We start from the raw sequence: 24,836 nt of genomic DNA, 5'->3' as shown, positions 1-24,836 counted from the left end.
CTCTTCCCTTCATTGTCTAGGCAAAGATTACTCTGGAATTTTTCAGAGTATCTGTTGTTCTGTTTGCACTTCTAAAAATATATGCCATCTTTTTATAGGATTACCATCTGTCTCATCTTGCCGAAGTAAATGTTCTGAATTAGTTTCACTGCTTTTCTAATTGTAAAATTTTAAGTTTACACATATATTTGAAAATGTGTACAAAGGTTCAAGGGGAAGTTTTAGACATGAATGCTTTATCCATACAGGCAGAAGATAATATCTTCAAATAACTTCACAACCTCTTTTTTAAGGAATGATTGGAGGTAGTCATGCTTGCCACTGTGAAATGAAAAAACTTAAAGGACAACATCAAAACAACTACCTAACCTTCAACAAACAAAACAGCATTATTGCCATTTTAAAAGTGAGGAAACTGAGTCTCAGAGGGATTAGAACTTGCCCAAATAAGTTAAATAACTTGCCACTAGGAAAACTAGCATATCCAGAATTTGAACCTGGCTGCTGACGCCAAAGCTCACGTTTCCCCTATAACAAGGTGCCCTGCTGGTCGTGCTAGTGCTTAAGGCAGCGGTTCCCAAACTTTCCTGTCTTGGGACCTTTTTGTCCTTTTAAACATTATTGAAGGCCACAAAAAGCTCTGTCTTTGTGGGTTATAGCTACTGAAATCGTTTCTTAAAAGTTAGTTGCCCTGGGCTTCCGTGGTAGCACAGTGGTTAAGAATCCACCTGCCAACGCAGAGGACACAGGTTCGAGCCCTGGTCCGGGAAGATCCCACATGTCACGGAGCAACTAAGCCCGTGCGCCACAACTACTGAGCCTGCGAGCCACAACCACTGAAGCCCGTGCACCTAGAGCCTGTGCTCCGCAAGAGAAGCCACCTCAATGAGAAGCCCGCGCACCACAACGAAGAGTAGCCACCACTGGCAGCAACTGGAGAAAGCCCATGCGCAGCAACAAAGACCCAACACAGCAAAAAAAAAAAAAAAAAAAAAAAAGTTAGTTACCCTGGGAAATCTGAAACCATATCAAGAATTTTTTTACTCTATTATATTTAACACCTATTAGAAATTAGATTTACTAAAAATATTTATTAATTCATTTTTAAATGACAATTTACTCATTACATGTTAACATAAATAACTTTTCAAGAAAAATAAATACATTTTCCCAAACAATAAAAATTCAGTGAGAGAAGTAGTACTGTTTTACGTTATTGTAAATCTTTTCTCTGTCTGACAAGACAACTGCACTCGTCTGTGTTTGCATTCAATCTGTTACAACATGTTGTTTCAGTTACAGTGTAAGAAGAAAATCCAACCTCCTACAGATAGAGAACTGGAAAGGGGAGGATATTTTATTTAATAACCTTTTCATATAACTGAGGATAGTCTTCTTGTGATACCAGAACAAAATCAAGTGCTAGTTTCTTAAAAGTTACTAGTGCTAAGAAATCTACAGCCATATCAAGAATTTTTTTACTCTACTACATTTAAATCCATTGGTCTCAGTGACATTTTGAATGAATCTTTTATGCATGCATGATTTTTTAACATCATATATTAGTTATTTCATTATACAATATCAAAAAATTACATTTAATATCACCACTGATCTCATCAGAAAAGTCTGTAAGTACTGGGAAGCAGTTAAGCAAACAGTGGTAGATAGAAGTTTTCCACAGTTCTAATTTTTGCTTGAATTTAATGTGGGCAACGATATTGTCCGTGAAGAGGAAGGCTTTACTTTGACCATTTATGAGAAAATATCGACTGAACACTCAAGTTGATTAACCATAGTTTGTCTGTCAATTGTTCTTTTAGGTAAAAGTGGCGTGTCATGAAAGAGCAGCTAGTTCAGTAAGTAACTCAAACAATGGCACAAGGCTTCGCTCAAGACACCTTCATTAGTATGTGGTGCACGTGCTTCCTACGCACTTCCATTTCATCATAAGGATTTTGAAAAGGTGTGTACTCAAGGTCAAAATGTAATAAAATTAATAATTTTTATAGCTTCATCGATGACATTCTTAAATGTAACTGGAATTTTCTTCTTACTGCAAGTGCTTGGAGGTGAAGAACATATGACTACTATGAAAGTTTAATACTATTACACAGTTAGTGCCATTGCCTTGTTCGTGGTAAGGCACCATCAATTTTATTCACATTGCTTTTGCACCCTCGGCAAAAATGGCGATACAGTGAAAAAGGCAAATGTTTTAGCATTATTATGAAAGGGGATCCACAAACCATACCTTGAGAACTGATAGCTTAAACTATCCGTGAAGACAGTTTAAAAGAACAAAGAGAAAGACTTTTAATGTAAGCAAAGCATCCACATTAAAAATCAGCAAGATAGCAGGTTCACTGTTGTAACCATCTCTCTGCATTTCAATTTCCAGCCAGTTTCTGAGCGTGACATGGCTGATGCCCTTCCAGGTCAGCTCCCTGGATTCTACTCCACTGCTTCTGAATCTGTCAGGTCACTACCTGCCATTACCTTTATAAAAAAGGAAAAATAAAAAAGAGATACTAAAGCCTTTCCATAAAGGGAGAAGTAGAAATGAGGGAAAGAAACAGACCATATAAAAAAGGAAAATAAGGTCAATGGCCAACATAACAGGAGATGGAATTTAGGTCCTAATGTTTGTTATGCCAATAAATATGAATGGGATACACCCAACTATAAAAAGAAAAAGACTTTCAGACCTGGTTTTTTTAAATCCAATCATATGTTACATATAAACAACACACTAAAACCAACTGCCTCATAAAGTTTCAAAACATCATAAAATTTCTATCAGCCACCTCCTTCCGATTCTCCTCTTCTTCAGCATTCCTGTGATTTTCTTATTCTATCAGCTGAATTATATCTACTGTATTCTATTTGAGATCAGGAACACTATCACTTGGTCACTTGTTAGACCCCAGTAACTGAAATAGTTCCTGGGCATTGCTGATGCTCATCCAAACTTTTCTGAACTTAGAGTCTTTTTTTTTTTTTTAAGTTCTTTCTACAAAAAAAATCGATTTGTAAACACTAAATAAATGCAGATGGCTAAAAAAATTTTCTGTGGAATTAGGTCTAAGCAAAACCACTCTAAAGGACTATGAAAATGTTACTTCAAAAAATATCTCGGCCTTTGTACGAAGGTTGCTTTGCAAGTGTGATTATAATTTTACTTAAAAGAAGTGACAAACTGGAAATCATAGATGATGCATTATGGAAGGCTGGAGATGATATAATTCAAACTGATAGAGTTTTTAGTCACTGATTATTTAAAGAAAAGACACTGGTCCTACACTTGGAAATGAATGAGAGTGCATATTTACTTCTTTTAATTTAAAATAAAATGTTTAAAAGTACATGAGTGTATGTTTAAGTGCAGTTTTTCCATTAACTGATAAATACCAATCCTAATTATTTTGGGAAAAAATCCTCTAATAGAAAAGAATGAAAAAAGGCATAAGCTAAAAAGAATTGGCTGTCATAATCAAGAAAAAAGGGAAAATGTATTTACACAAAATTAGAAATTGAAAGAGCAATAACTATGGATCTATGAGAAATCAAAATATGTAAGAGTACTTTGAAATGCTATGAAAATTAACCTGAAACTCAGATGAAATGGATAATTTTATGGCAAATATATCTTACCAAAATTTGTATCAGAAGAGGGAGGAATCCAAAAGAGGCTAATAGTTGTCAAAGAACCTGAGAAAGTTATCCAAGAACTACCATGTCCCTCTCTTCCCTTGGGGAGAGAAAGTGACAAGTCACTATAGATATATGTCCAATACTCACTAAATTACTCTTCAGGGCATAGTGAGGAAAAAAAAAAAGGCTCCCAAATTTATTCTTGAAGTCAAAAGAACATTGATACCGAAACTGGACAAAGACAACAAATTCTAAAAAACCAAAACACCAATCTCACTTATGAATACCGAAACAGAAATCTTAAACATCAGCAAACATTCAGAGTAGTGGGGGGAAACAATTCAACTAGATAAGGTACATCCCAGGATGGCTGGCATGGCTTTATATTTGCAAATTATTAGTATAATTTATCATAGATCGAAGAAGCAAAATCATATGAGCATAGCTATAAAGAACAAAAAAGATCTGAAAAAATAACATCAATTTCTGACTTCCCCCCAAAATAGTCCTTGTAAAATAGAAATATATGGACATTTAACACGATACATATAACAAAATTATGAGCCATAATGAATAATGAAGAAATGCTGAAAGCCAGCAACAAGGATGCCAATTATCAATACTTTAATTAGCATTATTTTTAACGTATTAGCCAATTAATTAGACAAGAGTAAGAAATAAGTATAAATATTGGAAAGGAGGAGACAAATTGTCATTATTTACAAGTGACATGATTGAATGAATATCTGGAAATACAACAGATGCAGCTGAGAAACTATTGGGGGGAAAGAAGAAAACTCAGTTAAGTAACTGCTTACAAAATATATATGTAAAAATCACTAGTAATTCTATATTTTTTAAAAGCTGGTAAGAAAATATAATAAAAGACTAGATTCTACTTATAACAGTTTTTAAAAAGATGAAATTAATTTTTTAAATGTCCAGAACTTCATGAAAAACTCTAAAACTTCTCAGAGGATCATAAGAGATCTAAATATATAGAAAGACTTATCTTGTTCTTCAATAAAACAATTCAATTCTGTCAAAATATTAATTCAAGATCCCATGAAAACATCAATGATGTCCTTGCAAGAAACCTGACAAAATGATATTGAAGTTAACTCTGACATATAAACAATGAAAAGAGTAAGGAAAATCCTAAAGGACAAATGAAGGAGGATGAGCTGCACTGGATGTGAGAACACATTGTGAGCGCTTAAACCTGGAGGGACAAAGACTAGGAAGTCAAGAAACAGACCAGACACATAGGAAAGGCTCTGTAACTAAGACAGGTTGAACTACCGGAGGAAAGGTGGGTTATTAAAGAAACGATGAGAGTAGGTTGGAAAACCATTTGGGAGTGGTGGGGAAAGCAAGAGTCTGACTTTATTTCTTATGTAAAAATAAATTCCGGAAGGATCAAATATGTAAACAAAATAAATAAATAAATGAAAGTTGAAGGAAACTCTTAAAAAACTTGCACCGCAAGAAAGACTTTCTAGGCACAACATAAAACCTTGACTCCATAAAGAAAAAGATCGACAAAGGTAACAATGCAAAATGTATAAATTTCTGGATAGCCAAGAAATGGCATAAAGCCAAAAAACAAACTGGAGGAAAACTGCCAACACATATGACCAAGGATTAATTTCTGTCACATAGACCACGCTCTTAGAAATCAGTAAGAGAAAGGCACACAATCCTATAAGCAAACGGGCAAAATATACAAAGGAACAGTTCACACAAAAAGAACGATGGGAAAAAAGTCAAGAAAACAAGTGAGAGAGAAATCAGGCGAACAAGAGAGGGAGAAGATGAATTCCAGTGGCCAATCAACACCCTCGAAGATTCTCAACTCATTCACCACAAAGAAATTAGAGGAATTTGGGCGTGATGGGAACTGTTCTACAATGAGATTGTGATGGTGGTTACAGGACGGAATGCATTTGTATAAACTCAACAGACTGTACACGATAAAGGGTGAGTTTCACTGTACGTAAACTGTATATCAACCTTAAAAATTCACTGAAAAGGAAATTCAAAGCAAAACAAGATAGTATCTTTCACCCATGAGTTTGAAAAAACTAAATAACAACGTTGGCAAAGGTATGGGAAACTAGCTCTGATAACTAATCGTTGAAGTGCAAATTGGTACAACTTGTGGAGGATTATTTGAAAATATTTATCAAAATTTTAAAATTCACGTATGCTCTAACCAATAATTATGCTATTAGGAATTTGTCTTTTGGATCTGTATTCATGCCAAAAACAGGAACATATGGAAAACGATGTTTGCTACAGAATTAAAAAAAAAAAAAACTAATATTACTTGATCATTTACCTAGTAATGGCCTACTATTGGTAAGTATAGGCCGCATATTGGCCTGATATGTGCCAGGCCTTGGGTTAAGCCTTTGGAATACACTGTGTCTCGTTTAATCCCGATGACCCAGCGAGTTCGGTACTGGGCACAAGTAGAGCACAGTGGGAAGCACTCCTCTGAAACTGGAATGCACGAGTTGACGTATATACCAGGTCCACCTTTTATCGGTGTGTTATCTTAGAAATAACAGTATCAATCATGCAAGTTAGTTGTGAGATTTAAATGTGTTCATAAATGTGATGTCCTTAAAAAATGCTGACCACACAGTAAGCTATACGGGTGCTTGCAGCTAAAGGCAGTCGTAACAATAGTAACATTCCCATTGCATAAATGGGGACGCTGAGGCAGAGATCATGGCACTTGCCTAAGATCACAGAACTGATTCTACAGAACGAGTCCACTTAATCACTACACAAGACTTTTGCTGCATAATTCATTTTGGTAAAAATGTGGAATTAATCTAAATATCAGGGAGCAACAATAAAAATACACATCAAAAATCAGTGGACTAGTTTATTATAATCCATCAATACGATGGAATATTATATAAAGAAAGGGGTCTAAGATATATTGTTGGAAAAAGGCAAATTACAAAATAAAATGCAAATATGATGCCATTTGTGTATTTATTTGTACGCCTAAATATGTATAGTAAATGTCTCAAAGAATATCCAAGTTATCAGGGATTACACTTCTAGTGAATAGGAAATGGGATCAGGAAGCCCTACATGCAAGACATACATTTTCTACAGTAGATCTTCCTGTAGCAATGGAGCAGGTTTCACTTTACTACAGAACAATGACCACCCTCTCCCCTTACAAAAGAAAACCTGCAGCCTGTGTAAAGGAATGTGTGTCTGTGTGTTTCAGCCACCTGTGTCATGAGAAGCAGGACTCTGATGCCCTCAGGGTCAAAGGTAAGGCCTCAACAGCTTTCCTTAATCATCCGTCTCTCTAAACCTGCTTAAACTGTTCCCAGTTTTCCCCAGCTTCTAATCTCCTGATCCATCTTCCCCTTTGCACCTTGCCTTGTCTCATTCCATATACTGCACTCTCTTCTTTCAGTCTTTTGCTTCCTATTCACAACCCAGACTCTCCCAGCAGCTCTGATTCCTATGAAGACCAGGAATGAACACCTGATCCAGCCAAATCCCTGACATCAAACAACCTCGGTACCACTGAGTTCACTCCATACAAGTGGTTCTCATCATTCACTACAATTTCTGCATGTTTCCTTAACTATGCCCACCTCTTTGCCTCCCTCTCCTACAGTATTTATCACTCCAGCTCACATACTTGTCCTGACACTGATAAAACACTGCACTTCCTTGAACAGTATAAGGAGATAGCTGCAAACCACAGTAAAAACACTGGGATGAAAGATAAAGCCCTTACCCTCCAGGCCCTTAGATTCTAGTAGAGAATTTAAGTAAGCAAGCATTTGCAGTAGGGTTGTAAAAGGAACACATTTAGGATGCAACCATCATTCAGAGAGACCTAACTCACACCAGGAGGAAGAGGGGAGGTGTCCTGTCACTATGGCTACTAACACCACCACAAGCACCACCCACCAGGAGGTTACTATGCACTAAAATGCACACTAATCTCCTTGAATCCTCACAAGAACTCTGTTTGGAAGGTCCTATCTTTATCTCCATTTTCTGGAAGAGTAAATGAAACCTTAGAATGTTTAACAATTGGCCCAAAGTCACAAAGGAAGTTGCCAAGCAATAGACACAAGAGCTGACTGTTGGCAGTTTCCTGTCACGTGTCACTTTATCTGACTGTGTTAACACAACATGGAGCCTGGGAGGACAGAGCCTTGTGGTTCTGAGCAGAGACTCTGCAGCCATCCTGACGGAGTTCAAATCACAGCCACCACTGCCCAATGATCTTGGGCATCCATGCCTCCGTTTCCCCATCTGAAAATAGGAATTAAAAAGTATATATCAAGGGGGATCCACTTCTGCCATGATGGAAAGGGAAGCTAATAAATCCTCTCTGTGAAAAGCAACTATAAAGCTGGGCCAAACTGTCAAAAGCAACCATTTCAGCATTTTGGAGATAAATTAACAGCATACAACTGAGAAGCTTATTCATAAAAACCAGTGAACATTGGGACTTCATTAAAATTACAGACTTTTGTGTTGCAAAATGAATCATTAAGAGGAAAGAAAAGCCACAGACTGGGAGGAAATATTTGCATACCATGTATCTGATAAAGGACTTGCACCCAGAACAAATATATAAAGAACTCTTTAAGACTGAATGAAAGACAAATAACCTGTTTTTAAATGGGCAAAAGACTTAAATAAGACCTTTTACCAAAGACATACAAATGGCCAGTAAGCACATGAAAAGGTGTCCTCACACTACTGGTCGTGAGGACAATGTAAATGAAAATCACAGTGAGATACCACCACCCACCACCAGAAGGACAAGACCCAGCCTTAGCAAGAATGTAGAGAAACTGGAACCCTCCTACATCACTGGTGGCAACGTAAAATGAGCTGGCTTTTAAACATTTTTCTTTTTTCCTTATTACAGGAAAGAATGATTAAAATGCTTGACTAGATATACAGAAAACAAAGACTTATGAAAAGGCAGGTAATTTCAGACCCCTAGGAGTCACTCCGTATCAGTTTATACAGATCACCTACTTTCTTTTTTCTAGAGCTGTATTGTGTATTGACGTTTTATTCTTTTTGTGGTGTCTTGAAGAACTTAAGTTTCTCACTGTATTTTAGTCGAATCTGTAAGTCTTCCCTCATTGTAGGCCGCTTCTATTGTCTTAAGAAATTCTTCCAACAATGAAAGCATGTATCTCCTGTTATTTCCTATAAAAAAGTATTAAAAGTTCTGCCTTTCACACGTAAGCCCTTGGTTAATACTTGGTCAGCACTGACGTATGTGTGAGGTCGGGATTAATTTGCATTTTTCCACAGGGATAACCAATTGGCTCAACACAGTCACAGAAAAATATTGACCCTCATAAGAATCAAAGAAATGCGAATTAAAATAGTAGTGATTTTTCACAAGTCAAATCAGCCAAGATTTTCCTAAATGCTGATATTCCCTACTTAAAAATGTCTTAATATAGTTGTAAAAAATCACTTAGCTATATGCAACTCTTAAAAATATTCATACTCTTTGACCCAATAATGCTATTTTTATAAATCTTGAATATGAAAACAAAACATAACAATGTCCCCTGCATTATTATGTGGTGAAAAATAAATTTAAATTTAAAAAACCAGAAACATTCTAATTTCCAACATTATGAGAACCATAAACAAAATTCTTAAACATCTACACAATGGAACTTTAGGGAACCACTAAAATTGATATTTATACAGTTAAAAATAACATGGGGGAAAAGTTCATATTGTTCATTTGTTAAGGGCAAAAACACAGGAAACAAAATCTTATGTAAAGTGTGGCCTCGATTATGTAGAAAGAATAGGGAGGAAAATCAGACCAGAAAGAAATACAGCATAACTGTCAACTGGATCATGGAAGACTTTGTAAATATTATTTTCAATACCTTATTTTCAAAATATTCTATAATAAACATGGAGTGTTTTTATAAGAATAAAGTCTGTAAATTTGTTTGTTCTTAAGGTACTTTTTAAAAGGGAATGGCTGAGTAGATCCATCAGGTAGGTCAGAGCAGAACGCAAGGTCTTTTCTTGGCTTTTGTACATGGCATGACCACCAAACAGAAAAGTAAATCAATAGATAAGAATATTGCATTATTTTTGTTTTATTACAAACTAGACAGCCCCTTCCTCCTCAGCCCACTTAAAATAACTTTTTGCAACTCTGACGTTACTTTTTGTTTGGTGTATGAAATATTCAAAGTTTAAATGCTAAGAGTAATAACCCCACCAGCTCTTCAATGACCCTCTTCCCTCCCTACTTCAGCTTATATCCCATGATTAATCACCATCATTCCCCAGCTCATACCTTCAATTCCCTTCCCCCATTCTCACTCTGAAAAACTCCCCTGGCAAAACCACAACACCCGTTAAATCAGCCTCTCCCTGCGCCACGCCTGCACCCTTACAGGGAACGTGGCTGGAGAAACACGTGACCACTCTGGCTGGTCTCACTTTGTAGTCATCACCATGAACCTCAGATGGAGCCTTAATGCTGCCTGGAAATCAAACCACATTCCCCTGGTCCATTCACCTCTCACTTTCCTTGCGGACCATGTCACGTCTTTCCTCGTACCTCCAACACCTACTCCCCCATCTTCAAGCTCAGCGGATAGCCCAGTGTCCTATTTCAGAGAGAAAATTAAGAACTTCAGAAGAAAACTGCAGACTCCAACACCACATCAACCCATATCCATCCTTTGATTATATACATCCACGCACCTTTCTACAGGGCCCCCTCCACTGGTGTGCTTGGTCTCCTTCCCCTTCCAAAAATTTCCCTCTACTGGATCACTCCTAAAAATGTCACTTCTCACAGATACAAAAAAACCTTGTCCTGACCCCACTTTCCCCACAATCTATGGTTCTACCTCTTTAATCCCCCCTGCAGCAAAACGCCTTGGGAAAATCATGCATACTTGAGATCTACAATTCCCTTTCTCCCATTTTCTCCTAAACCCAAGCCAGAGACCTACTCCACCGCCATTACACAGAAACTGCTTTTGCCAAGGTCACTCATAACGTCTCCACTGCAAATCCGGCACCGGCTCTCAGTCCTGATCTTACACACTCTACCAGCAGCATGTGACACAGCTGGTCACCCCTCAGATGCTCAGCCTCTAATCTCTTAACGTTGGGGCACCCTGCACTCAGACCCTGGTCATTGCTTCTCTATCTACACTCACGTCCCCCAGCAATGTCACTCATTCTCATGCATGGAATAACGATGCGTCATCCACTCCCAAACTTTTATCTCTTTATTTAGCCCAGTTATAGTCAACTCCCCTCTTGACTTTGCTGCTGCGCTGTCTTACAGATACCTGAGACTTAGCATGTTCAAAACTAAACTCTGAATTTTCCCCATCCCACCCCCAAACCTGCTCTACCTGCAGTTTTTCCCACTTTCATTTATGGTTACTCCATTCTTCCAACTGCTCAGATCAAAACCTTCAGAATCACCCATGGCTTTTCTTTCTCTCATTCCACATCCAATAGCTCAGGGGTTCCCAACCCCCGGGCCTCGGACTGATACGGGTTCTCAGCCTCTTAGGAACAGGGCCGCACAGCAGGAGGTGAGCGGTGGGCGAGCGTGCGAAGCTTCATCTGCCACTGCCCATCATCATCGCTCGCGTCACCGCCTGAACCATAACACCTCCCACACTGGCCAGCCCCAGCCCAGCGTCCGTGGAAAAACTGCCTTCCATGAAGCCGGTCCCTGGTGCCAAAAACGTTGGGGACCGCTGCAATAGGTCACAAAATCTCAATTCCTATCTTCAAAATGTAGGCAAAGTCCAATCACTTTGGGGTCCAATCTCCACACCGGACCAAGCTGCTGTCCTACCTTGCCTGCATTACGGCAACGGCCTCCTAATTAGCTTCCTGCTTTCCCCTCTGTCCCCGCTCCCACCCCAGTCTTCTCTCAACACTGCACTGGTGCTCAGGGAACTGGCCCCAGATGCCTGTCACTATCCTGAGTAACAAAGTCCTTTATCTCTGACCCAGGAGTCTCATGTCTTCTGGCAGCAACCATGAAACTGTTTCTGGCTAATCTGATAGCTTGCAAGGCGGGTAAAATCTCCAACTCCTCTCACTAAATAACTGAAATGTAGCAAATGTAACACAATTGCTTTCACTTCTTTTAGATCCTCTGGATCTTCACACAATAAGCTTTATTTTAAAAAGCAATATGGTGACTTCCCTGGTGGCACAGTGGTTAAGCTTCCGCCTGCCAATTCAGGGGACACGGGTTCGAGCCCTGGTCCGGGAAGATCCCACATGCCGCAGAGCAACTAAGCCCGTGCGCCACAACTACTGAACCTGCGCTCTAGAGCCCACGAGCCACAACTACTGAGCCCACGAGCCACAACTACTGAAGCCTGTGCGCCTAGAGCCCATGCTCTGCAACAAGAGAAGCCACCACAACTAGAGAAAGCCCATGCGCAGCAACAGACCCAAAACAGCCAAAAATAAATTTAAAATAAATATATTTTTAAAAAAGCAATATGAATATTTGCATGGCTACAAAGGCAGACATTTAAATATAATCAAATTAAGAAAAGTAGACTTGGGCTTCCCTGGTGGCGCAGTGGTTGGGAGTCCGCCTGCCGATGCAGGGGACACGGGTTCGTGCCCCTATCCCGGAAGATCCCACGTGCCGCGGAGCGGCTGGGCCCGCGAGCCATGGCCGCGGAGCCTGTGTGTCCGGAGCCTGTGCTCCGCAACGGGAGAGGCCACAGCAGTGAGAGGCCCGCGTACAGCAAAAAAAAAAAAAAAAAAGAAAAGTAGACTTAAAGTTGCCATATAATTTAAAATTAAGAATGAATTTATAGGGCTTCCCTGGTGGCGCAGTGGTTGGGAGTCCGCCTGCCGATGCAGGGAACACGGGTTTGTGCCCCGGTCTGGGGGGATCCCACATGCCGCGGAGCGGCTGGGCCCGTGAGCCATGGCTGCTGAGCCTGCGCGTCCGGAGCCTGTGCTTCGCAACGGGAGAGGCCACAGCAATGAGAGGCCCACATACCGCAAAAAAAAAAAAAAAAAAAAAAAAAGAATGAATTTATAATTACAGCAAAAGCTCTAATAAATTTTCTTTTTTTAACATCTTTATTGGAGTATAATTGTTTTACAATGGTGTGTTAGTTTCTGCTGTACAACAAAGTGAATCAGCTATACATATACATATATCCCCATATCCCCTCCCTCTTGCGTCTCCCTCCCACCCTCCCTATCCCACCCCTCCAGGTGGTCACAAAGCACCGAGCTGATCTCCCTGTGCTATGCAGCTGCTTCCCACTAGCTATCTATTTTACATCTGGTAGTGTATGTATGCCCATGTCACTCTCTCACTTCGTCCCAGCTTACCCTTCCCCCTCCCCGTGTCCTCAAGCCCACTTTCTACATCTGCGTCTTTATTCCTGTCCTGCCCCTAGGTTCATCAAAACCACTTTTTTTTTTTAGATTCCATATATATGTGTTAGCAATATGGTATCTGTTTTTCTCTTTCTGACTTACTTCACTCTGTATGACAGACTCTAGGCCTAATAAATTTTCAAGTGATTCAAATCCCACTTTGTGGGCTATATACAAAAATACAGTGTAGCACTAAGTTTTCTATGTGACACTGAGTGAGTCTCAGATTCCCCATATAAAATAAAGAGGCTGATCTCTAAAACACATCAAGCTCTAAAATTATCTGATTCCATGAAAACAAAAATATGCAGACTTAGAAATTTAACCTGTAGAGAACTTTTGTGAGCACTTCTAAGTATCTTTTCCTATAACTGTGTTCAACACATTGCTATTAAATTGAATATAAAACAAATGTTCATAAATTCAATCATTTAAACTTAATGGAGCTGGCTTATAAGATTTGATTAATGAAATAAACTCACTCTCAATTTTTTGATTCAGATTTTAACATGTTGTATTTAAACAGTAGTACACCTATTACCAATTCATTACTGTCTTTATGTATATACATGCTAATTTTTTAAATGTACACATTTTTACACCTTTCCATGAACTTACCAACGTTTTAGCTAAAAACATAGTAAATCCCTAGTCTCACCACTTCCACCGCCTATAAGAAAGTATTAAACTATTGGTTAAACTATGAAGTAGGTAAGATTCTTTGAGAATTTTTTGACATACTGTTGTCAATTAAGTAGGGCCCAAATATCTGTTTACTGTTTATTTTTATTCTGGGACAGGGGTGCTGTACCAAATAGTATAATGATGGAGTTCCTTCTCTACTTTTCTTTCTTCAAAATGTGTTCATACATAAAGTCTCTTAAATATAATGAACTACTAAAGCAAAAATTTTTAACTCCTAATGGCAACATGCACATAAAAATAATTGAAAAGTAAAGCAATTGCTTTGACCGCTTTCAGCCTTTAGGTCTTAACACAAAGCTCCAATTTAATATGAAATGTGTCAATTATGGGTTCATATGCTTTTGCATAGAATATGTAAGAGTTTTTCATTCAATCTGCATTAGAGAATAAGAGATTTTAGTTAAAACAATCTTTTCCTCATTTTATATAAGTATACCTAATAAAGAAGAGCAGATTTGGGGTACAAAAAGTAATCCACAAAAGATTTATTAAATGTATATTAAGAGTGAATATAAACCACATTCACTGATCATTAGCGATAAAGGGCATCCTGCAGAGCAATAATTATTCAAATGAATGATTCAGCCCCTATTAAGCAAATATTAAAATCTTACAAAATGGAAAGGTTATACACACTGTAAAATGATAACTTAATTGTCAAAAGTAATCATTTATTATAGGCTGCCAAACAGGGGATCTCTTGACGCTTTTAAAATGATCCAACTTAAAAATAATTCATGTTACCCACCATAGATCAGCAAGCATTTCATAAATTAAGTTGCACAACGTTCAGTGACACAGGTGTGGCTTCATGACAGCACTAACTGAAAACACACTGAAAACCTTTATTTAAAGAAAAATTAGATTTGGGTTTCCCCCAAAGTAAAAGACTTTAATATTCACTGATCCTAGCAAAACAAAAAAACTATTAAAAAGAAAAAAACTTTGGATGAGCTTCTAATGAAACATATACTTTTCTACCTCCATACACATGCACACAAAAACACAAGGACAATGAAAACTGGAAAACAAATGACAACAGAGTTAACTGGCTTAAACAAATGAGAGAAAGGTGAAATCTAAGCCTATTGGAAGGGAAGGCAACAGAAACAAGCCTAAGAAAAAATATCGCAAATCTGAAACAAGAGTCAGATGCTATTTATTAAAAAGTGAGGGTAGAACAGTTAGAAAACAAAAACTCCTATAAACCAAAATAAAAATTCAACAGAAGGAAAACTGAAAAATCCTCCCCCCAAAAAAGAACCAGAAAATTAACTGACTTAAATATTTGAGAAAAGGCTAAAAAAAATTAATATATCAATCCAGGAGGTCCAACATCCAACAAGAAAAGAGCTTTAGTCAGGAAAAGAAAGAAAATGAAGGGGAAAGCATTACAGAAGAAAATTTTAAATTTTCCCCTGAACTGAAGAACACAAGTTTACACACTGAAGAATCCATGGAATGCTCAGTACACCCAAAGAAGAAGAAAAAATAATCAGGCACATCATGGTGAAATTTTAAAATTTAGACAGTAACAGAAAGATACTATAAAGCTTCCAGAAAGAGAAAAAATTTACATACAAATGACTGGGAAAGAGATGGCAACTGACACAGTGATAACACTGAAAGCTGGAAGTTAGTGGAGCAATGTCTCCGAAATTCCAGGAGGAAGTCTGCTTCCAATGCGGCACACATTTATAGTCAACAACTCTTCTGAGCACATCCACGTTTCCCCGCCCCCCTGCAGGGCCACGTGACTGGCTCCGGCCAATGGACTGTGAGCACAAGTGACATGCGTCACTTCTGGGCCAAATATTTAGTGCCAGCGTGTGACCTGTCAGCTCTCTTTTGCACCTGCTGTGGCAACCAGGAGTCATGGGATGATATGCTGGGGAACTGCAGGAAGATGCCAGAGGAGCGCCAGGCCCACAGCAGACTTGGTGAAACCAAACAATAAGCATTTATTTACACACTGAGATTTCAGAGTTAATCTGCCATTGCAGCATAACCTATTCTATGCTGACTAAAACAGTAACCTAGAATTCTATACAGTCAGGCTATAAAGCAAATATTTAGAACATAGACATTTTATGACATGCAAGGTCTCAAACACGCACACACATGTACGCACGCACACACACGCACGCGCGCACACACACACACACACACACACCATCACCTTACTAGGAAGCTACTAGGAGGTTAAGCTCCATAACATCAAGGAAGTAAACCAAGAAATCGAAAACAGGTAACCCTACTTAGGAGAGGAGAGAAAAGAATCTCTAGGTTGATGGCATAGCTCGTACTGCTCAGCCTGTTTGGGATACTGCCCTTGCCATCTACAGCTCTTCCCAAACACCCTCCAAGAGTCAGCTCAACTGTGACATCCTCCATGAAGACAGAAATCCAAATTTCCTGGCTACCAGAAGTAAATGAAAACATCTTGCATCAATAGCAAGAAAAGAGTTGCATTCTCAAATCTGCCAGCAATGTGGTTTGTGACTCGGGCAAATTACGTAACCACTCTTAGTCTCAATTTCCTCATCATCTGCATAAGGATGAGGTTATCAGAAGGTTCCTTCTAATTCTACAAGGCAGTAATTCTGCCAATGTACAAAACCACTAAATCCTGATACAATTCTATGTTTGGTACATGCTTACATATTCTGACAGTCAGTGATATTTGGTAATAATGTTATTCCTTAAATATATATATATATTTTTTTACTTTAAAAGCAATGTCAACAGACAAAAATGACTATTGTCAGAGGGATGATATTTCCTTTAAAACCCAAACTCAGGTTTAATAACAAACACCTTCATTATTATAAACATCTAAACAAAAGGAAAATCATACGAAATAACAAGTCTACCAGTAAGAATTCATCTTACTTTAAAAGTGTGTTAACCCTGTTGCTTCCACCACCCAGTGTGTCATTGGTGTGGCCAGAATAATGTCTATCACTCTAAGTACAATAGCAAGCAGCACCGAGTAATAGGTGATCTAGAGCACATGCTGAATACATCTTTTCTAAATAGTTCTAAAGAGTAACATTAAAGTCTTAAAATTGTTTTTGATAGAAATTTTGTCTAATAGGAGTCATATATTCCTCTGCCTTCTTAAAAGAGACACTTTAAACACAAGTGTGTACATTAAATATAATCTCATGCTGTATATAGACAGATGCCTCTTCAATGATCAAATTTACCTGTTGGAAGATTTCAGGACGGCATAGTGACGCTTGCAGGGTTTACTGATGCTCAGGAAACTTCGTCTCCCAGGCCTTCAGAGAGATGTGGTCTTTTCTTCTATCCTTCTTCTCTACTACTCAAGAGTCGGCTCCCAAGGACAATGGGATAGCCACCGCTCCCCAAACATAGTCTCCAAGTGTGATGCCCTTTTAATAATTTTAAGAAAAAATTTCAGTGTGATGGCTGTTGAGAGTGTTAAGACAATATTAAAACAATCAGTAGGAGAACAAGCGCCCAGGGCCTTGCAGGTGGCCACATGCAGTACCTTTCTGTTCTAGATTTCCCACCAACTGACCACAGTGACCCAGGGCCAGTCAACCCACCGCTGCTTACACTGCACCCATGTGTAATCCTCACAATTCTAGTAGCTGCACCAGTAATACTTCTGTAGACTCCCATTCTCCTTCCTCTTTTATGTCCATTTTTCTCGTCTCTTTGGTCTCACACCCCTTCCCCAAACGGGGCTTCCTCAACAAGAAAAACCAAGTCTTATGCAGATATTGCTGATTAACCAGAATACTCCTTTTAACTAATCACAGTACATTTTAAACTAATTATTACTGTTAGCACCTGTTACAGGCCAGGCACTGAACTCATACATTTACATGCATTATCTCAATTATTACACCAATGTTGAGGAAGGCGCCATGATTATTTTACAGATAAGACAAATAAGACTTTGACTTTATTTTAAAAACCTATCCTACAAAATCACAGTGCTGAAATTCAAACTTCGATCTGCAACCCTATGAGAGACTGCCTTCACCAGCTGCAGTCAGTCAACCAGGTCTCTGGCTTGTCTAATTCCTAAAGAGTTCTTCCTTCCTGCTTAATTCTGAGGATGCCAGAGGTTCCAAACAACTGAAGTTTTACCTTGCTAAGCTCTGTAAAGCAGCATCAAGGGAAATGTGCTCTGGGGCCATTACTCTCCTCACACTCAACTGTGCTTCCAGAAGCAACAAGAGGCCTGTGCATCTTCACAACCAGCCAGTGGGGCATGTGAGTGAATTCAGACACACACTGCAGTTCTACAAGAAGATGTAGTTCTCCCTGTGTGGGGATTTGGGGCCATGTAGTTTCAAGAACTTTGTCCTTATCAGTGCTATGATTTATTCAGCTGAGCAGATCAACTCAGCCAGGGATAAATAAAAAACACAAAAAACCCAACGGATGTCTAAGATCCAGCCAGCACATCTCTGCCTTTAACGTGCAGACAACCGTGTAAAGGCTACAAGTGCTTTCTGTACACCAAATCCCCACTCAGTGGCCAGGCTCCATGCCATGTGTGAGGGAGACAAAGGAGAAAGACCACAGCCCACGCCCTCCACGAGGAACTCAGTAATGAATGTTGAATCAGAAACATACGAATTGATAAAATGGGATTACTGAAGGAGCTGGAGGGACGGGTGGTTAGGGAAGGCTTCTCTGAGAATGAACCAACCACAGGGGGAGCCACTGAAGAGCAGTCTAGGAAAACTGTCAAAGGGGAGGAAGCCAGAAGCAGCTTGGAATGTTGAGGAACAGAAAGGCTAGACCACACCTTTGTGCTAAGGCAGAGAGAGGGTTGTTCAAAATGCGCTGAAGAACCAGGCAGAAGTCTTGTGGTCGATGGTAAAGAGTTTGGATTTTACTTTAAACAAAATGTACATGTATTCACAGTAACTCTGACAGATTATCCCCACCTTAGTGCCACATGAGGAATAAGACTCAGCGGGGTTAAATAATGGGTTCAAGGTCACAAAGCTAGGAATGTACACTCTTCCCTAAAGATCTAACACCTCTGAAACGTCCTCTGTGTGCAAAGGGAGAATGGAAGTCTTAAATGACTTTATCTAAGTCTGTCTATTCTTCGACATTAACGAGACCAACGGCCACCCAAAACAAACGTCACAACAAAGTAAAACGTAATGTTTGTATGAATCATCAAAGATGACTCTGATGTTGGTTTAAGGTAAAATGTGCCCTCGGTCCAAAAGCCTTCCCTACTTACTAGCTAAACCAACCCGTTGTGCAGCATAATAAATTAACCATAAAAATATTAATGACAATTTCACTCTCAATACACTTGAAAACATGTCCCACTGCTGTTACTCTCTTTCTCTACCTGGACAACTCTTTCAATCAAGCTAGTCATACAAGAAAGTTTCCCCTTTTTATGACACATATGAATATTATAAATTTCTCCCTTGCAAAAGCAATAATTTTACAAAATTACCCAGGCGCCACAGATGTGTCATTTCCAAAAGTGGAAGAGGTCAGGGATGAGGACAGAGAACTGAAATAGACGATCTTCATTTCCCATAAAATGCAACAAGCAGAAAACAGCAAAAGGTAATCTGTTTAACTCTAGGTCATTTACCTACCTACCCTTATTAAGTATCAAAATAGATGCATACACACCCATTCGTTATTCGAGATTATAAATAACGTGGGGTATTTGACCTCATACTTCAGTATATTTGTGTGTTTATGTGTGTGTGCACCGATCCATTTTGCATGACTGCGTTTTTTTTTGTTGTTTTTTTTTTTTTGCGGTATGCGGGCCTCTCACTGTTGTGGCCTCTCCCGTTGCGGAGCACAGGCTCCGGACGCGCAGGCTCAGCGGCCATGGCTCACGGGCTCAGCCGCTCCGCAGCATGTGGGATCTTCCCAGACCGGGGCACGAACCCATGTCCCCTGCATCGGCAGGCGGACTCTCAACCACTGCACCACCAGGGAAGCCCATGACTGCGTATTTTTAAGCTAGTGATAACAGTAACTGCCACAAATTCAGAAATGGGCGTAACAGTTCCCTTTTCTGGAGTATGGTTTGACTTTTAAATAAGATCACACAGGCACTTCTATGAGCAAAATAAAAGATAATGTTAGTAACACAAAGTTTCCTGAAAACTGACCACAATGGAGAAAACTACCAGAGTTTTCTCTGAAGAGTGACATTACCCAACAAGACAGGCTTAAGAAGATGCTTTCTTCTGTTCCCTAAGAAGAGGGCCATTAAAGGAGCACACAGGGACTTCCCTGGTTGCACTGTGGTTAAGGGTCTGTGCTCCCAGTGCAGGGGGCCCGGGTTCAATCCCTGGTCAGGGAACTAGATCCCGCATGCATGCCGTAACTAAGAGTTCGCATGTTGCCACTAAGGAGCCCGTGCTGCAACTAAGACCTGGTGCAACCAAATACATAAATAAATTAAAAAAAAAATTTTTTTTAAAGGAGCACTCAGGACCATGAGATGAGTAGGAATCCATTCAGTACCGCTGAGTTTCCCTCCCAGGTCATGGCACAGCCCAGGCTGGCTGCAGCCCAGGTCAGTGGCACCCAAACCCTTTCTCTGCCACTCCCTGCAAGGTGCTATGGGGAGGGTGCCAGGTGACACCAAGAGTGTGCCCCTGGATCCTGCAGAGGCCGCGTTTAAGGCCTGCCCATCTTCCCACTAAAAGAAGGGCAAGGCGCAGTGCCATGTACTTCCCATCAATTCAGGAGGTATTTAAAGATCATAAAAAAAAAAAAAGGAAAAAATGTTTCAGAAGAGATGAAGGGAGCTCTAAAAAGGGTAAAGGTTCAGGTGAATAATCTGGGTGATCGTACCCAGACCAGTGGAAAGCACTTGCCAAGTCACAGGTGAGTTCTTCTAAGTGTCCTAGTTAAGCCCAAGGTCAGTGGGCCAGCTTCCCCAAAGGCAACAAGGAAACATTAGGGACAATGTCGGAACCAGAGGGCTGAGGCCACATATTCTGCTCTGTATATTCTGGAATGGCTTCCGAAACTTACCATATCCATGCTAACTGATGCGACACTGAGAAATAAATAAGAAAGCATGGGGAACGGATCACAGGCTATGTTTTCGGGTTTTCTCTGTGAAACTTGATAAACAACCGCCGTTCATGTTTCTAAACAAAACTGATTCCCCACAGCACTAAACAATCCACTTCAAATTCATTCATTCAAGTAAGCTAAGTAGATTTTATGTTGTGATATTTGTTAGGTTAACAAAAAAAGTCAGGATAAATGTACACCTACTATGGTTGAGAAAACCTCAGACATTTCATCTTGAAGTAGATGGCAGTTTACTTTTGCTTGAATACACATATATCTTTATTCCAAGGAACACGGTCCACGAAGCACATATTCGGAAACCATTCACATTATAACTGTGATTACTACGTTCTCTGTCCTCATACCCAGTAAAGCGGCATATCGCCTTTTCCGGGGTAGACGTTCAAGAAACATCTGCTGAACTGAATTCAACATTAATATATTTCATTACCGGAAGCCTGAGCTCTGCCACATATTCCCACCTGGCCCTGAATTCCAAAAAGTACGGATAGCAACCCAAAATTCCACATTCCGACTAAATGTTAAGGTGGCCTACAGACGACCGCACACATTCCAAGTTCTGCGCCAGGACCTGCCCCCGAGAAATGTCAGTAGTTCTTACCCAGAATGAACCACAAAGGTGTACCTGAAGTTGTCAACACCTGAAGCAAATTGAAAATCAAGGCCCGTCTCCGGGCCGGCTTGACATCTCCAGTCCCCACGCCCGCGCGAGCCAGCGAGGGTCCGGCGGCGCCTCCACGCGCGGAACAGACCAGGGTCTCCGCCCGACGCGACCCCCCGGGGAACGGCACGGGCGCGGCCTGCGGCCCCCAGCCCGCCCTGCGGCCGCCGGCCTCCAGCCCGGGGGTCCGAGCGCGGCCGAGGGGCTGCGGAGCGCGCAGGCCCCGCGCCGCCGCCCCAGGCCTTGCCGAGCCCCGGCCTCTCCCCGGTGGACTGCGGGCAACAAAGGCGGCGGCCCGGGCCCGGCGCGCGCGGCGGACGAGAGGCCGAGGGGTACGGCCGGCGCGCGGCGGAAGCAGGCCTCGGCCCTCCCCGGCCCGGCTTCCCGGACGCCGCTCCCCGCCGGCCCGGCCCCCGCCCGCGGACCCGCGGAGGCGCGCAGGGCCTCACGCCGCCGGGACCCTCGCCGCTCCCCGTCGGGCGGCCTCCCCGACCCCCTCCGCGCCGGAGCCGCCCCGCCGGCCGGAGGAGAAGGGGCACCGCCGCGGCCGGTTCCCCGGGCCGCCGAGGAGAGGGGGCGGGAAGCCGAGCCCGGACCCAGCCTCCAACTCGGCTCCGCAGACGCTCACCCGGCGGCCGCCCGCTCCGCTTCCTCGCCCAGCGTCGGCGCGACTGCCGCGCTCGGCCCTCCTTCCCGCAACTCCTCCTCCCGCCTCCTTCCTCCTCCTCCTCCTCCTCCTCCTCCAGGAGGGGCGCGCCGGGCGCCGGCCCGAGCTGGAGCCGCAGCCGAGGAGCCGAGCCGGCCGCTTCGCGCCCACCACTCGGCCCGCGGCGCCGGCGGGCGTCGGCGCGGGGGGCGGGCCGGCGGGGGCGGGGGTAGGGGCGCGCGGGGCGGGGCCGGGGGCGCCGCGGGGCCGGGGGGCCGGTCCCCCGCTGGAGTCGGAGTCCCGGCATCTGCCTGCCGGGCGCGCCCGCTGGCCCGGCGTTCTGTCCGGTGCTGCCTCTGCCTTTGCAGCCTCCCCTCCTCGGCGGCCGGGCCGACGCGGAAAGGAAGATGTCCTCGGCCCTCGGCCGCCGGCCCTGCCCTTGTCCCTGCGGTCAGGCGGCGGCCTCCACGCGGCCGAGGTCCGCTCACCTGGCGCGGTGACCCGGGCCCGGTCCCCGCGGGGAGGGAGGGACGGGCGAGCACGCGCGCCCGAGCAGGGCCAGGGAGGGAAGCCCTTCCCCACACCTTGTCTAGCTTAACGGTAGAATGTGCTTATTAAAAGAAAACCTATTCCTTGTTTCAAGCCATCTGCTTTTCCATTTAGTCCTTGTTAGTGGGGTTTTATGCAGGAATAGTTCACTATTGTTTGCGCCGCCGAATTCCAAAGTAGTGTGACATAAAGTTGCGTGTTGGTGACTTGACTCATTTCTTTGGAAATTGGCTGACCCGTCCCAACATATAGCAATAACAGCAAATTGGATTTTTGCCAATGAGAAGCAACAGGAACATTTTTATTTCTCTTTTCATCAAAGAAAAGTGATTAAAGCATCATTAAAATCTAACTTAGGGCTTCCCTGGTGGCGCAGTGGTTGAGAGTCCGCCTGCCGATGCAGGGGACACGGATTCATACCCCGGTCCGGGAAGATCCCACATGCCACAGAGCGGCTGGGCCCGTGAGCCATGGCCGCTGAGCCTGCGCGTCCAGAGCCTGTGCTCCGCAACGGGAGAGGCCACAACAGTGAGAGGCCCGCGTACCGCAAAAAAAAAAAAAAAAAAAAAAATCTAACTTAAGCTCTTTTCTCTTGTCCGCCATCCTATGTGCGGTTGAATTTGGTCCTCGCCATGTCTTCCCACAAGACTTCAGGATCAAGCGATTCCTGGCCAAGAAACAAAAGCAGAATCGTCCCATTCTCCAGTGGATTCCAATGAAAACTGGTAATAAAATCAGGTACAACTCCAATACAAGGCATTGGAGAAGAACCAAGCTGGGTCTGTAAGGAGCCTCACATATGAAGTGGCACACATTTACGCTATCAAGGTCAATTGCTTCTTACCATATCAGGTCACTAGTGTCTGGAACAGCTGCCTGGGTTTGATGGGAGAAATGGAATGGCTCTCTCCTCTTTTCTTGATCTTTCCTCACCACTGCTATGTAGCTCAGTAATAAATATGTGAAACCTTTTGTTGGAAAAAAAAATCTAACTTAATAATTGTTGGCTTTAAAACTTGTATTTCTTGAATAGTATGGACCTTTTAAGGAGGAAACAAGGCTAGGGAAAAAAGTCTTAAAGTTGTTCCAAGGTGAATTTGTAGCTGAATTATACCGCAGTTAAGCTGTTAGCTTTAAAAAAGTGCAAGTAATTGATCTTAATTCCTATAAATGTTGAATATATAATTCTCATCTAAACACACAATGATTAATAATTTAAAAATTGGATTGTCAGGTGATTCAATTGGTTTGTATGACTGAATAGTATATATAAGGTTGATGTCATTTGTTATATGTGATTCACCAGGCCTTCTGTCATCTTCAGTTCTTAGTTGAATTTATTACTCAACCCCTACCATTATTGTTACCCTAATTTAGATACAACTCAATTCTCAAATATCTAATCACAGTTAATGTTGACTGAAATAGAATGGTCAAAGAGCTCAGTGATAATCTTAAGTGGTAATTAGAAAAGAAGCAAACTTTTCAACCCACCCCTCTTGTGGTAAGCCGTTCAGAAGGAAAAGACATGGGACAGACTGGAGCATCAGGGGGCTGGTGTCTCCTTATATGATCTAAAGAAGGCCAGCTGGGGGCCATCAGCAGGACTTGATAAGCACTAAGCTAGCAGTGGACTGAGCTGACCCTTCCAGGAGACAGGATCAAGACACGGGCTTCTGAGTCTGGCAGAGCTGGTGTGGCGTCTCAGCTTTGACAATTCATATGGTTATGTGACCTTAAGTTTCTCAGTTGTAACTTCAATGTCTTTGAAGAGGGGGGTGGGAGTGGGGGAGGGGGGTTTGATATTTTGATATTAAGTATATTAAATAGTTGTGAAGATTACTTGAGATAATGCACAAAACCTGGTCCATAATGATTGTTATTACTAGGTAATGTATATTTTACAGGCAAGGCATTTAAATATTTTTTGGTGTATATTATCTACTTTATTTTAACAATAATCTATTTGTAAGGTCAGTATTATCATCATCCCCACATTACAGGTGAGGAAACTGTGGCTTCTTGTGTACAAGTAGTAAATAACTTTATCAAAGTCACACAGCCACTATGCGGCAGAGCTGGCATTCA

General features: G+C 41.7%; 1 protein-coding gene and 1 pseudogene across 4 annotated transcripts in view; one reads left to right on the top strand and one right to left on the bottom strand.

Moving 5' to 3' along the window:
* Window positions 1–22,382, bottom strand: part of SOCS6 (suppressor of cytokine signaling 6) — a 34,984-nt gene extending 12,602 nt beyond the window's left edge. The window contains exons 1-2 of one of the 3 annotated variants that reach the window (XM_081253469.1): window positions 22,182–22,382; window positions 17,016–17,204 (exon numbers count right to left, since the gene is read on the bottom strand). The gene's annotated coding sequence lies outside the window, so the exon portion shown is untranslated. Of the gene's footprint in view, window positions 1–17,015; window positions 17,205–21,517; window positions 21,715–22,181 lie in introns of those variants that run through there. The other 2 variants (XM_081253470.1, XM_081253471.1) reach the window with 2 other exon arrangements.
* Window positions 22,383–23,380: 998 nt separating this feature from the next.
* On the top strand, window positions 23,381–23,554 carry LOC308626984 (large ribosomal subunit protein eL39-like; annotated as a pseudogene). The gene has a single exon. The product of its transcript is annotated as a large ribosomal subunit protein eL39-like (transcript).
* Window positions 23,555–24,836: the final 1,282 nt, after the last annotated feature.

Source organism: Mesoplodon bidens (genome assembly GCF_964165515.1).
Source record: "Mesoplodon bidens genome assembly, chromosome: 13".
Lineage (NCBI taxonomy): Eukaryota > Metazoa > Chordata > Mammalia > Artiodactyla > Ziphiidae > Mesoplodon > Mesoplodon bidens.
The sequence above is the reverse complement of the archived record's forward strand: the minus strand, read 5'-3'. Positions and strand labels throughout refer to the sequence as shown.